The sequence below is a fragment of the Chiloscyllium punctatum genome, chromosome 28 (assembly GCF_047496795.1).
Source record: "Chiloscyllium punctatum isolate Juve2018m chromosome 28, sChiPun1.3, whole genome shotgun sequence".
Lineage (NCBI taxonomy): Eukaryota > Metazoa > Chordata > Chondrichthyes > Orectolobiformes > Hemiscylliidae > Chiloscyllium > Chiloscyllium punctatum.
Genome location: NC_092766.1, coordinates 12,925,896 through 12,941,792, shown reverse-complemented (window position 1 = coordinate 12,941,792; position 15,897 = coordinate 12,925,896). Strand labels below are relative to the sequence as shown.

At 51.1% G+C, this 15,897-nt stretch overlaps 1 pseudogene; it reads left to right on the top strand.

Moving 5' to 3' along the window:
* Positions 1-3,350: 3,350 nt before the first annotated feature.
* Positions 3,351-15,897, top strand: LOC140454006 (diamine acetyltransferase 1-like; annotated as a pseudogene).

Sequence of the window (15,897 nt, the reverse complement as noted above, 5' to 3'; positions counted from 1 at the left end):
CTTCCTGTGTTTGAGTGAACACTTCCTGTTGTCTGATATTTGTGATATTCTCATTTTGCAAGGTGACGGGTATATTCTGTCAGATGCGAGAGGATGCAAATCACTAGAAAGTTTGTAGGGGTGAAGAAAGGGGCATGGGATCATCAGATATTGAGGCGGAATGAGGCCATTTGGCCCATTGAGTCTGCTCCAGCATTCACGAGACCACGGCTGACCTAATCATCCACAACTCCTTTCCTATCTCTTTCCCACAATCCCCGACTCTCTTCCAGATTATAAATCTACTTATCCCAGCCTTGTGTGCACTGAAAGACCTTGCCTCACAAACCCTCTGCGATTAAGAACTCAACAGATTCACTCCCCCCCCCCCCCGACCCCGAGAGAAGAGATTTCAACACGTCTCTAGGCCGGCCTTCATTCTGAAATGGTGTCCCCTGGTCTTAAACTCTCCCACACAAGGGGAAACAACCTCTCCACATCTCACCCGGTCAATTCCACCCCCCCCACCCCCCAAAGAGTCTTGTATGTTCCAATAAGGTCATCTCCGATTCATAGAAACATAGAAATTGGGAACAGGAGGAGGCTTTTCCTCACAGCCATAGCTGACTGTCTAACTCGTGATGAAGGGTCCTGCCCAAAACATTGATTTTCCTGTTCCTCAGACGCTGCCTGACCTGCTGTGCGTTTCCAGCACCACTCTAATCTTGTCTAACCCAATACCCTAATCCTACTTTCTCCCCATAACCCTTGATCCCATTTGGCCCAAGCACTGTATCTCGCCACCCCTTGAGTACATTCGATGTTTTGGCATCAGCTAATCCCTCTGGTAATGAATTCAACCAGTCTTTGGGTCGAAATATTTCCCCATCTCCATCCTAAACGGTCCACCCCAAGTCCTCAGACTGTGAATCCTGGTTCTCGGAAGCACCGACCGTGGGGAATATCCTGTCTGGTCCTGTTAGAATTTTGTAACTCCCTGTAAGATCCTCCACCAGCCACTGCCCCCCCCCCCACCCCCCAACCCATCTGAACTCCAGTGAAAACAATCCTAACCTAGTCAATCTCCTCATACCACATACTGGATTAGTGGTGCTGGAAGAGCACAGCAGTTCAGGCAGCATCCAACGAGCAGCGAAATCGACGTTTCGGGCAAAAGCCCATCATATTTGGTTTTCAGCATCTGCAGTCATTGTTTTTACCTCCTCATACAACAGTCCCACCATCCCTGGGATTAGGCTGGTAAAGCTTCACTGTACTCCCTTAAGGACAAGAGCGTCCTTCCTCGAAACACCGATGAGTACAGGCCCCAACCGACTCAACCTCTTTCGGTAAGGCAAAGTCTCCGTACCCCAGGTCAATCCAACTCAAAGTGCTGTGAGCAGACCCTCAGGAAGGATATATTGGTCTCGGAGAGAACACAACATAGGTTTACAAGAATGATACATGGACTTCAGAAGTTGAGTTAAAAATCACACAACACTAGGTTATAGTCCAACAGGTTTATTTGGAAACACACTAGCTTTCAGAGCGCTGCTCCTTCGTCAGGTAGCTAGTGGGGCAGGATCATAGGACACAGAATTTATAGTAAAAGAAGAAAGCGTCTACAAATTAGATTCCCTACAGAGTGGAAACAGGCCCTTCGGCCCCACAAGTCCACACCGAAGAGCAACCCACCCAGGCCCGTTTCCCTACATTCACCCCTGACAAATGCATCTAACACTACAGGCAATTTAGCACGGCCAGTCCACCCTAACCTGTACATCTTTGGACTGTGGGAGTAAACCGGAGCACCCGGAGGAAACCCACGCAGACGCGGGGAGAATGTGCAAACTCCACACAGACAGTTGCCCAAGGCAGGAATTGAACCTGGGTCCCTGGCGCTGTCAGGCAGCAGTGCTAACCACTGAGCCACCATTCAGGAGTTAAGTTGAGGAGAGATGATTACAAATTAAGCCTGTTTTCTCTCGATCTTCAAGATATGAACTGGAAAAGACAGGGCAGATAAAGATTAACTATTAACATTCGTTTGGGGATAGCAAGTTTTGAGCAGATTTATAGCTCGGGTTGAGGTTCTGGATGTAGGTTTGCTCACTGATCTGGAAGGTTTGTTTTCAGATGTTTTGTCACCATACTCAGTAACAACTTCAGTGAGCCTCCGGATGTAGCACGGTGGTATGGCCCGCCTTTTATGAATGTGTTTAGGTTTCCTTGGGTCGGTGACATCCTTTCCTGTGGTGATGTCATTTCCTGTTCTTCTTCCTATGGGGTGGTAAGTGGGATCCAAGTCAATGTGTTTGTTGACAGAGTTCTGGCTGGAATGCCACGCTTCTAGGAATTATCGCACGTGTCTCTGTTTTGGCTTGTCCGAGGGTGGATGTGTTGACCCAGTCAAAGTGGTGCCCTTCCACTTCTGTATGTAAACATACGACTTGAGAGTGGGACAATACATCCATCCCAGGACAGCGTAGAGGGAGCTTTACTGAACACATAAATAAAAAGCAGGCATGGTCTGAGAATTAGGACCAGACTATTCAGGAGAGATATTAGGGAGCACATTTATACACAAAGGATGGAAGAGGTGTGGAACTCTTCCCCCACAAATGGCAGTGGATGTTAGTTTTAAACCTTGTCACTAAAAAATTAATCGGTTGTTAATTTTAAATCTTTTTCTAAAATTTGGATCAAATGATGGAGAAGGACTGGAGGCTTTCCCAGCCCTGATTCTGATTCTTATTTTAAATCCGAAATAGACTTTTTTTTAAACAATTAAAAAAAAGATGCAAATGCAAGTCGATTGAGTTGGCCATTGATTGGGGTTCGAGGGGCTGAATGGCCTTTCCCTCTCCTTTTGGTGGTCTCTGAGAGGGTGGTATCAAGAGAGAACGCGAGAAGGTGGAAGTGTGTGTGGGGGGGTGGTGGAGGTGAGGTTGGAGGAGAGGAGGCGAGGGACTGAGACTGTGGGGGGGGGGGAGAGAGAGAGAGAGAGAAGTGGGTTGGGTTGGGTTGGGTTGGGTGCGTTAAGTAGTGCAACGGCCGCTAGGACCCCGCGCGGCTGCAGGTTGGTTGTTGCGGCTCGGGAGACCGGCCGAGTCCGGACATTTCACCTGATGTCGGGGGGTGGGGGGAGAGACAATCGAAGTGGCACTTCTAAAAGTTGCATTCAGCGAGAAAAAGTGTCGATACAGAGAGAACTGTAAATAAGCAACTAAAAAAAAGACACCTCGGAAAAGAATAATCATCTTTGTTGGATTTTGGGTGGGGGTTTGTGTATTTTATGAACGAGACTTCCCCCCCTCCCCCAGCTGTGCAGTGGTAGCGCCCGGGCCAATGGTACCCTGCGCCGCTGGGTCCTAGAGAGATCCACGGCACATCGGCACTGTGCTGCTGCGCTGTTATTTGGGTGAGACATGGCGTTCAGCGTTCGGCAGGCGACAGTGGACGACACGGTGCACATCGTTGGACTGATTAAGGTCTGTCTGAGCAGCAAGCCTGCAAAAAGAGGACAGGACAGAGAGGCATGCAACTTCACCTGACTTTGGGTGGGCAGGGAACAGGAGAGAGAGAGAGACATGAAAATAAATCTTGTCCTTGCTGCTATCCCCCTCCAGCCCCTGGGCTGCAAAATGCGGGGTGCTCTGCACCTTTCTGAAAGAGACACAGGACATGGGTGATTCAAAATGTGCACAGGCCAGTGGGTGTGGTGAACTGTGCACAGTGGGTCTATTCATCTGAAAAGTTAATGGACTGTACAGAAGGAGGGTGGACAATGCTTAAATACTTTGCTTTTAGTGACTGAGACACTAAACACAGGAGCCAAGGGGTTTAGGATGGGACTGTATGTTTTCCAGAGAGCTGAGGGTGCACCTGATGTGAGGTTTACAAAACTCCAGGAGTGCCAGGCAGGGATAAACTTTTTCCCATGTTAGCAAAGGGGGCACAGTTTGAAGTAGCAGGCAGGTTTTTCTTTTCTTTCGGTTAGATTAGTTACAGTGTGGAAACAGGCCCTTCGGCCCAACAAGTCCACACCGACCCACCAACCACCCAGACCCCCATTCCCCTACATTCACCCCTTCACCTAACACGACGGGCAATTTAGCACGGCCGATTCACCCTGACCCGCACATTCTTGGACTGTGGGAGGAAACCCCGGAGCACCCAGAGGAAACCCACACAGACACGGGGAGAATGTGCAAACTCCACACAGACAGTCGCCCGAGGCTGGAATCGAACCCAGGTCCCTGGTGCGGTGAGGCAGCAATGCTAGCTACCGTGCCGCCCACGGGCTTTATGGGGTGGGTTTGAGGGAAATGTGTACAGCATGGAAACACACCTTCTGGCCACGCTGACCAGACATCCTAAATTAATCTAGCCCCATTTACCAGCATTTGGTCCCTTTAAACCCTTCCTATTCATGTACCCATCGAGATGCCTTTTAAATGTTAGCTACGGTGAGGAGGTGTCGGTGTTGGACTGGGATGGACAAAGTTAAAAATCACCCAACACCAGGTTATAATCCAACAGGTTTATTTGGAAGCACTAGCTTTCGGAGCACTGCTCCTCTGCCAGGTAGATAGTGGGGTAGGATCATAGGACACAGAATTTATCGCAAAATATCACAGTGTCATACAACTGATGCGAGACATTGAACAAACCAAGATTGCTGTTAAGTCTTTCATCTTTCAGAATGGGTTGTAAGTTTTGATTCATTAATATGTAAATCCCAGAAATGCTTTCAAGTCACTTTCCTGAGATAACGTAAGGTTTTGTTTAAGAAAAGGTGACATCTCAGCTCAGACAGTGCATTGAAGGTGTGAGGTTAGAGTTTGTCTGTATTCCAGTCTTGAGTCTGACTGGTTCGATTTCCAAAAGCAAGAATTTACAAACTGTCACATGGATAATCTTCCTGCAGATTGTGTGCTTTTTGAGCAAGATAGAAGATAAATGTAATTCTGCAAATGCAAATTCACCACATACACCTATGTGTGTGTGTGTGTGTGTGTGTGTATGGATGCATGTGTGTGAGCGTGCTTGGTAGAATGTGTGCGTGACTGTGATGGAGTATAAGCCTGTGAGAGGGTGTGCGTGTGGGTGTGAGTATGGGGGTTGTATGTATGTCTGAGAAACAGCATATGTATGAGAGAGAGTCTGCATGGGTGTGTGAGTATGGAAGTGTGTGTGTGTACGTATGAGTGTGTGTGAATGAGAGTGAGAGAGTGCATAGTGTAGTAGGGTCACCTGCAGTGTGACATGAACCCAAGGTCCCAGTCGAGGCCATTCTCATGGCTACCGAACTTGGCTATCAGCCTCTGCTCGGCGACTCTGCGTTGTTACCTAGAGCACCTTGGAGGACGGGCACCCGAAGATCCAAGGCCGAATGTGCTTGACTGCTGAAGAGTTCCCCAACTGGGAAGGAACACCCCAGTCTGGCAGTGTCCATTCACCTGTTTCTGGATTAGAGGTGCTGGAAAAACACAGCAGTTCAGGCAGCATCCGAGGAGCAGGAAAATCGACGTTTCGGGCACAAGCCGCCCATCGGAGCTAGTTTTTCCAAATAACCCAGTTGGAGTATAACTTGGTGTTGTGTGATTTTTAATTTTTTAAATGTTGTAATTGTATCAGCCTCCACCACTTCCTCTGACAGCTCATTCCATACACGTCTTTTTTTAATTAGATTACTTACAGTGTGGAAACAGGCCCTTCGGCCCAACAAGTCCACACCGCCCCGCCGAAGCGCAACCCACCCATACCCCTACATTTACCACTTACCTAACACTAGGGGCAATTTAGCATGGCCAATTCACCTGACCCTGCACATCTTTGGACTGTGGGAGGAAACCGGAGCCCCCGGAAGAAACCCACACAGACACTGGGAGAACGTGCAAACTCCACACAGTCAGTCGCCTGAGGCGGGAATTGAACCCGGGTCTCTGGCGCTGTGAGGCAGCAGTGCTAACCACTGTGCCACCGTGCCGCCCACCCGTACCACCCTCTGTGTGAAAAAGTTGTCCTTTAGTTCATTTTAAATCTTTCTCCTCTCACCCTCAACCGATGCCCCTCTAGTTTTAGACTCCCCTACTTTAGGGGTAAAAAGACCTTGTCTATTCACCCTATCCAATCCCCTCAATGATTTTATAAACCTCTATAAGGTCACCCCTCAGCCTCTGATGCTCCGGGACTGGCCACTCAAAGAACAAAGAAAATCTACAGCCCGGGAACAGGCCCTTCGGCCCTCCAAGCCTGAGCCGATCCAAATGCACTGTCTAAACCTGTCGCCCAATTCCTAGACATCTGTATCCCTCTGCTCCCCACCGAATCATGCATCTATCCAGACGCATCTTAAATGAATCTACCGTGCCTGCCTCTACCACCTCTGCTGGCAATATATTCCAGGCACCCACCACCCTCTGTGTAAAGTACTTGCCGCGTGTATCCCCCTTGAACTTTTCACCTCTCACCTTGAAAGCGTGACCTCTCGTTATTGAATCCTCTCACCCTGGGGAAAAAGCTTACCTCTATCTCCCCTGTCTATACCCTTCATGATTTTGTAAACCTCAATCAGGTCCCCCCCTCAATCTCCTTTTCTCTAATGAAAACAATCCTAACCTACTCGCCCTCTCTTCACAGCGAGCACCTTCCATACCAGGCAACATCCTCGCAAAACCTTCTCTGCACCCTCTCCAAATACTCCCTGTAGCTCAATCCCTCCAATCCTGGCAACATCCATGTAAATCTTTTCTGTGTGTTTTCAAGTTTCAGAATATCCTTCCTGCAGCAGGGAGACCAGAATTGAATGCAGTATTGCAAAACTGACCTAGCTCACCAATGTCCTGTACAGTTGCAACATGACCTCCCAACTCCTGTACTCAATGCACTGACCATGAAAGAAAGTGGACCAATCACCACCTTCACTACCCTGTTTACCTGCGACTACTCTTTCAAGGTGGGAGCCTGGAACCCACTGCCTGTAAGGGAGGTTGAGACAGAACCCCTCAAGTCATTGAAGAGTTATTTACATGTGGACTTGAAGGCGATGGGTCAGCTTCTGGACAATGGGATTAGAATGGTGTGTTTGATGATTGGTATGGATATGATGGGCTGAAGGGCCACCCTCAGTGTTGTAAACACTCTATCACTCTACACCCCATCCCCAAATCGCTACCCATTTGCCCCACTCTTCACTCCCCACTCCCTGAACCGGGTTTCCTGTTTGTTTTAGGAACTGGCTGAAAATGAAAACCTTTCGGAACAGGTCACGCAAACCGAAGAAGGTGAGATACTGACTTGATGCAATGAGACCCTGCCAACTTCATTCATATCTCCCTCCCTCCCTATCTCTCTCTCTCTCTCTCTCTCTCTCTCTCTCTCTCTCTCTCTCTCTCTCTCTCTCTCTCTCTCTCTCACACACACACTAGACACACACATAATTAGAGTGGTGCTGGAAAAGCACAGCAGGTCAGGCAGCATCCGAGGAGCAGGAAAATCGAGGTTTCGGGCAAAAGCTCTTCGTCAGGATTGAGGCTGGGAGCCTCCAGGGTGGAGAGATAAATGGGAGGGGCGGGTTTGGCTGGGGGGAGAAGGTAGCTGAGAGTGCAATAGGTGGATGGAAGTGGGGCTGAAGGTGATAGGTCAGAGAGGAGGGTGGATCGGATAGGTGGGAAGGGAGATTGGCAGGTAGGAGAGGTCATGGGGACAGTGCTGAGCTGAAAGGTTGGAACTGGGGTAAGGTGGGGGAACGAGGAAACTGTTGAAGTCCACATTGATGCCCTGGGGTTGAAGTGTTCTGAGGCGGAAGATGAAGGGTTATTCCTCTAGGCGTTGGGTAGTGAGGGTGCGGTGGTGGAGGAGGCCCAGGACCTGCACGTCCTCGGCAGAGTGGGAGGGGGAGTTGAAATGTTGGGCCACAGGGCGGTGGGGATAGGGGTGGGGAGGGTATGGACCCCATCACCAGGGATATATTTCCCTCTCCACTCCTATCCACTTTCCACAAAGACCGTTCCCTCCAAGACTACCTGATCAGGTCCACGCCCCCCCCCCCCCCCAACGACCCACCCTCCCATCCTGGCACCTTCCCCTTCCACTGCAGGAATTGCAAAACCTGTGCCCACACCTCCCCCCCCACCTCCATCCAAGGCCCTAAAGGAGTCTTCCTGTTCCATCAAACTTTCACCTGCACCTCCACACGTGTCATTTATTTAAACAATCCTTAGATAAGCACATGGATGATTTTGGGATAGTGTAGGGGGGCAACGAGCTGAGAATAGTTCACAGGTCGGCGCAATATCGAGGGCCGAAGGGCCTGTTCTGCGCTGGATTGTTCGATGTTCTATTGTATCCTTTGCTCCCGATGCAGTCTCCTCCACTTTGGGGAGACTGGACGCCTTCTCGTACAGCGCTTTAGGGAACATCTCCGGGACACCCGCATCAATCAACCCCACTGCCCCGTGGCCGAACATTTCAACTCCCCCTCCCACTCTGCCGAGGACATGTAGATCCTGGGCCTTCTCTATCACCACTCCCTCACCACCCGACACCTCACGCCCTCGTTTTCTCTTGTCGAACTGATTCATAATTACAAATGTTGGCATTTCTATTTTTTTTTCTTTTCTAGTTTTTTTTCCTAAGAATTTGGGCCAAAGAATCTGTGCCTAGATACTTTTATACCGAAGGTGGTGCTGTCAGTGGTGACTTGTAAACTTCTCACTGTCTTCATCTGCTAACTCAAGCACTTGTACACACTCAAACAGTCACACACACACACACACACACACACACACACACAAACTTCACACAGACACGTGTGTTCTGACATGCAGACTCTTTCTCAACCTCTCACACACAGTCTCTCTCTCTCTCTCTCTCTCTCTCTCTCTCACACACACGCACAGACACTGTCTCTCTCTCTCTCACACACACACACAGACACTGTCTCTCTCTCTCTCTCTCTCTCTCTCACACACACACACACACACACACACACACACACACAGACACTGTCTCTCTCTCTCTCTCTCTCTCACACACACACACACACAGACACTGTCTCTCTCTCTCTCTCTCTCTCTCTCACACACACACACACAGACACTGTCTCTCTCTCTCTCTCTCTCTCTTTCTCACACACACACACACAGACACTGTCTCTCTCTCTCACACACGCAGACACAGTCTCTCTCTCTATCTCACACGCACTCAGTCTCTGTCTCTAACTCTCTCTCTCACACACACAGACACTGTCTCTCTCTCTCTGTCTTTCACACACACACACACACACAGACACTGTCTCTCTTCCTCTCACACAATCAGACACTCTGACACACAGACACAGACTTTGTGTCTCACATGTTCGCACACACGCAAACTGTCACACACAGACACACTCTATGTCTCACATGTGCGCACACACACTTATTCTCTCTCACACACACACACACACTTTTGAAAACACACAGTCCCACACACAGACTCATTTATACACACTCTCTCACTCACATAGAACAGACACGCACAGACACACACACACAGTTTCTGGAAGGTAGGGCAGTTTGAGAACATGAACGTTCTGTTCTGATGTCCCACAGGTCTGATACGGGATGGATTCACAGAAGGTCCCTATTACAAATGTCTTGTGGCTGAGGTTCCAGCAGATCAAGCGTTTCGAGGTAAAAGCCAGTGGGCCCCAGTCTCTCTTTCTGTGTGTGTGTGTCTCTCTCTCTCTCTCTCTCTCTCTCTCTGTGTTGCTGCTGTATTTCCAGCATTGGGCTAAATGTCAGGAAATCCCCTCCCTCAGAGCTGGTCCAGTAGCCTCCATCCTCCTGCGGATTCACCTCACCCAACACTCTGCTGTCCCCACACTCTCCCCCGCCTCAGTCCCTGTTGTCCTTGCCCCTTGGTTGCTCCCTATCCAGACTCTGTTTTACACGTCTCGTCATGCAGTTTAAACCCCTCCATCTACCAAACCCCCTCCATAACTCTGTAACCTCCTCCAGTTTGCAAACCCCACCCTAACTCTATAACCCACTCCAGCTCTCAAGCCCCCCCCATCTCCGTAACCCAATCCAGGTCCTAAACCCCCACCCTATCCCTGTCACCCCCTCCAGCCTCTACACCTACCTCCCTATCTCTGGTACCTCCTACATTCCCTACACCCCCTCCCTATCTCTGTCACCCCCTCCAACCCCTGCGCCCCTCCCTATCTCTGTCACCCCCTCCAGCCCCTACACACCCACTCCCTATCTCTGTCACCCCCTCCAGCCCCTATACCCATTCCCTATCTCTGTCACCCCCTCCCTATCTCTGTCACCCCCTCCAACCCCTGCGCCCCTCCCTATCTCTGTCACTCCCTCTAGCCCCTACACCCTCTTCCTATCTCTGTCACCCCCTCCAGCCCCTACACCCCCTCCCTATCTCTGTCACCCCCTCCAGCCCCTACACCCCTTCCCTATCTCTGTCACCCCCTCCAGCCCCTACACCCTCTTCCTATCTCTGTCACCCCCTCCAGCCCCTACACCCCCTCCCTATCTCTGTCACCCCCTCCAGCCCCTACACCCCTTCCCTATCTCTGTCACCCCCTCCAACCCCCTACACCCCCTCCCGATCTCTGTCACCCCCTACAGCCCGTAAACCCCCTCCCTATCTCTGTCACCCCCTACAGCCCGTAAACCCCCTCCCTATCTCTGTCACCCCCTCCAGCCACTACCCCCGCCATCTCTGTCACCCCCTCCCAGCCCCTGCACCCCCTTCCTATCTCTGTCACCCCCTCCAACCCTCTACACCCCCTCCCTATCTCTGTCACCCCCTCCAACCCCCTACACCCCCTCCCTATCTCTGTCACCCCCTCCAGCCCCCTACACCCCCTCCCTATCTCTGTCACCCCCTCCAGCCCCTACCCCCCTCCACATCTCTGTGGCCCCCTCCAGCCCCTAACCGGCTACCTATCTATGTCACTCCTTCCAGCCACCTGCACCCCCTCCCTATCTCTGTAATCCCCCTCCAGCCCGTACACCCCCTTCCGATCTCGGTCACCCCCTCCAACCCCCTACACCCCCTCCCTATCCCTGTAACCCCGTCAGCCCCTACACCCCCTCCCTATCTCTGTCACCCCCTCCAGCCCCTACCCCCTCCCTATGTCTGTCACCCCCTCCAGCCCCTACACCCCCCCCCCCATCTATGTCACCTCCTCCAGCCCCGACAATCCTTCCCTTCTCCCTAACTCTCTCACTTCCTCCGAGATCTCTGCTTCCCTCCAATCCCGGCCTCTTGAGCATTCCCAGATTCTCATCACTCTGCCACTGGAGGACATGCCTTTGGCTGTCTGGGTGAGCGAGGTAACTCCCTCCCTAAACCTCTCCATCTCTCCATCTCTCTGTCTCTGTCTCTCTGTTTCTCTCTCTCTCTATCTCTCTCTTTCTGTCTCTCTCTCTCTCTTTCTCCCTTTCTGTCTGTCTCTCTCTCTGTCTCTCTCTGTCTGTCTGTCTCTCTCTCTGTCTCGCTCTCTTTGTCTCTCTCTCTCTCTCTGTCTGTCTGTCTCTCTCTGTCTTGCTCTCTCTGTCTCTCACTCTCTCTCTCTGTCTGTCTGTCTCTCTCGCTGTCACGCTCCCTCTCTCTCTGTCTGTCTGTCTCTCTCTCACTGTCTCGCTCTCTCTGTCTCTTACTCTGTCTGTCTGTCTCTCTCTGTCTGTCTGCCTCTCACTCAGTCCCTCTCTTTCTCTCTTTCTCTCGCTGTCTCTCTCTTTCTCTGTGTGTGTGTCTCTCTCTCTCTCTCTCTCTCTGTATCTCTCTTTGTCTCTGTCTCTCTGTCTGTGTGTCTCTCTCTCTCTTTTTCTCTGTCTGCCTCTCTATATCTCTCTCTTTCTTCCCTCTCGCTGTCTCTCTATCACTCTATCTCTCTCTCTCTCTCTCTCTGTGTCTCTCTCACTCTGTCTCTGTCTGTGTCTCTCTGCCTCCCTCTCTGTCCCTCTCTTTCTCTCTCTCTCTCGCTGTCTCTCTCTCTTTCACTCTCTCTCTCTCTTTCACTCTCTCTCTCTCTCTCTGTCTCTGTCTCTCTGTCTCTCCATGTCTCTGTCTCTTCCTCCCTCTCTCTCTCTCTCTCTCTCTTTCTCTGTGTCTTTCCCTCTCTCTCTCTGTGTCTCTCCCTCTCCCTCTCTCTCCCTCTCTCTCTCTGTGTTCTCCTTTAAGCCACTTGCTAAAACCAAGCTCTTTCCGCTGTGCCTCTTGGTCGTGTGTGTCTAATTTCCTGCTCCGTGGTCTGGAGCCGATCCCACTGTTTGGGAAATAAATGGCAGTGCCAGGAGGATCTGGTGAGAGTGCAGAATAGGGGGAATGGGTGACCCCCAAATCCCCCTGCCCCCCCCCCCCCCTCTCTGACCCCGGTCTGGGACTGACCCTGGCTTCTTTGTCTGTAGGACACACTGTTGTGGGCTTTGCCTTATACTTCCCCGCCTTCGGAACGTGGAAGGGAAGAGCCATTTACCTCGAAGGTCTGTACGTCATGAAGGGGCTTCAAGGTGAGTCTTGTCCACAGCACAAGCAGCCTTCGCACAGTCAGTGTCGCTCACTCAGTCACAACGGCCCTGAACACCAGGCTGGGTCACTGGAAACCAGAAACCATCTTCACTACACCCCCTCCCTAACCCTGTCGCCCCTTCCCCTCTACACCCCCTCCCTATCCCCGTCACCCCCTCCCTATCTCTGTCACCCCCTCCAGCCCCTACACCCCGTCCCTATCCCTCTCACCCCCTCCTGCCCCTACACCCCCTCCCTATCCCTGTAACCCCCTCCAGCCCCTACATCCCCTCCCTATCTCTGTCACCCCCTCCAGCCCCTACACCCCCTCCCTATCTCTGTCACCTCCTCCAGCCCCTACACCCCCTCCCTATCTCTGTGACTCCCTCCAGCCCCTACATCCCCTCCCTATCCCTGTCACCCCCTCCAGCCCCTACACCCCCTCCCTATCTGTGTCACCCCTCCAGCCCCCTACACCCCCTCCCTATCTCTGTCACCCCTCCAACCCCTACAGCCCCTCCCTATCTCTGTCACCCCCTCCAGCCCCTACATCCCCTCCCTATCTCTGTCACCCCCTCCAGCCCCTACACCCCCTCCCTATCTCTGTCACTCCCTCCAGCCCCTACACCCCCTCCCTATCTCTGTCACCCCTCCAACCCCTACAGCCCCTCCCTATCTCTGTCACCCCCTCCAGCCCCTACATCCCCTCCCTATCTCTGTCACCCCCTCCAGCCCCTACACCCCTCTCCCTATCTCTCTAACCCCCTCCAGCCCCCTACACCCCCTCCCTATCCCCGTCACCCCCTCCAGCCTATTTTTGTTTGAGGAATATCTTCCTTAAACCTATACACCTCGTTCTCTCTTGTTCCTTGAACAAACTGCTAAATATTGATCTGGATGCCCATTTTCTTTCACCTCTCCATGATCCCTTCCCACGTGGACACGGCACGGGTTTTATCTCATCAACCTCTTGTCTTCTTATGTTTTGTGATGTCGATCTCCACCCCTGTTTTTTGTTTCAGATCGAGGAATTGGTGCTGCACTTCTGCAGAGAGTGACAGAGGTACCAAAGGAACAGTTTGTGGGTTATTTACTGCATAACCCTCCTGTTAATCTATTGCAGTTAGGAGCTGCTTTACTCTGTATCGAACCCCGTGCTGTGCCTGTCCTGGGAGCGTTTGATGGGGGACAGAGTAGAGGAAGCTTTACTCGGTATCTAACCCCATGCTATCCCTGTCCTGGGAGTGTGTGGTGGGGGGGACAGTGTAGAGGGAGCTTTACTCTGTATCTAACCCCGTGATGTTTCTGTTTTGGGAGTGTTTGATGGGGGGACAGTGTAGAGGGAACTTTACTCTGTATCTAACCCCGTGCTGTCCGTCCTGGGGAGTGTTTGATGGGGGACAGTGTAGAGGGAGCTTTGCTCTTTGTATCTAACCCTGTGCTGTCACTTCCTGGGAGTGTTTGATGGGGACAGTGTAGAGGCAGCTTTACTGAAGTGATCATGATAGCCATAGAGATGTACAACAGAGAAACAAGGCCCTCCAGCTCAACCCATCCATGCCAACCAGATATCCTAATTAATCTAGTCCCATTTGCCAGCACTAGGCCATATCCCTCCAAACCCTTCCTATTCATGGCCCCATCCAGATGCCTTTTAAATGCTGCAATTGTACCAGCCTCCACCACTTCCTCTGGCAGCTCATTCCATACATGTACCACCCTCTGTGTGAAAAGGTTGCCCCTTAGGTCTCTTTTATATCTTTCCCCTCTCACCCTAAATCTATGCCCTATCTACCTGCGACTCCACTTTCAAGGAGCTATGAACCTGCACTCCAAGGTGTCTCTTTTGATCAGGTGGGCCGAGGAGTGGCAGATGGAGTTTAATTCAGATAAATGTGAGGTGCTGCATTTCGGAAAGGCAAATCAGGTCTCGGCTTATACACTTAATGGTAAGGTCCTCGGGAGTGTTGCTGAACAAAGAGACCTTGGAGTGCAAGTTCATAGCTCCTTGAAAGTGGAGTTGCAGGTCGATAGGATAGTGAAGGCGGTGTTTGGTATGCTTTCCTTTATTGGTCAGAGTATTGAGTACAGGAGTTGGGAGGTCATGTTGCGGCTGTACAGGACATTGGTTAGGCCACTGTTGGAATATTGCGTGCAATTCTGGTCTCCCTGCTATAGGAAGGATGTTGTGAAACTTGAAAGGTTCAGAAAAGATTGACAAGGATGTTGCCAGGGTTGGAGGATCTGAGCTACAGGGAGAGGCTGAACAGGCTGGGGCTGTTTTCCCTGGAGCATCGGAGGCTGAGGAGTGACCTTATAGAGGTTTATAAAATCATGGGGGGCATGGATAGGATAAATAGACTAAGTCTTTTCCCTGGGGTGGGGGAGTCCAGAACTAGAGGGGCATAGGTTTAGGGTGAGAGGGGAAAGATATAAAATAGACCTAAGGGGCAACTTTTTCACACAGAGGGTGGTACGTGTATGGAATGAGCTGCCAGAGGAAGTGGTGGAGGCTGGTACAATTGCAACATTTAAGAGGCATCTGGATGGGTATATGAATCGGAAGGGTTTGGAGGGATATGGGCCAAGTGCTGGCAGGTGGGTTTGGATTGTGTTGGGATATCTGGTCGGCGTGGACGGGTTGGACTTGAGAGTCTGTTTTCATGATGTACATCTCTATGACTCTGAGATCCTGTTGCACTCAGAGGTAACTTTCTTCGCTGTCCACGACACCTCCAATGTTGGTGTCATCAGCAAATTTACTAACAGTGCTTCCTAAGTTCACACCCAAATCATTTACGTCAATGACGAAAAGCAGTGGACCCAGCGCCAATCTCTGTGGCACTCCAATCGCCACTCGCCTCCAGTCAATGGATTTCCTGAATCCTCAGTCCCTTATTTACCCGTATGAATTGTGTGCATTCTCACAGATCGCGTTACAGAACAAATGCTCCCTGTTGAACTTTGTCGTCCGGAATAACAATTTTCAAGCATTGACTTCTACCAAGCGAAGGGGGCTGTGGATCTGACCAAGTTGGAAGGTAGGCATCTGTTCAGGTTGGAGCAGGAGCAGCTGGAAAAGCTAGCAGGAGGAAAGGGGCAGAATGTCCCGGCCTCTCCCTCTCCGTAAGCAGGGAGAACACCCGAGAAATCCCCGTGAACAGGAGAAATCCCAGCCTGGTCTTGGAGAATGGGGAATCCTGATGTCAACGTGTCACGCTACAGTCATAGCCTCCCACCAGTGTGTGGCGCTACAGGAGGCTGACCACCTGATCTGCTGCTGCCCATTCAGAGAGAAACTTTCACTGAAGTAACTCCGGTGTAGAGTCCATCCTTAACATCCACAATAACCTCATTTCTGTTAGCTTTACAAATAAACTCAGAGACTGTTTTCAA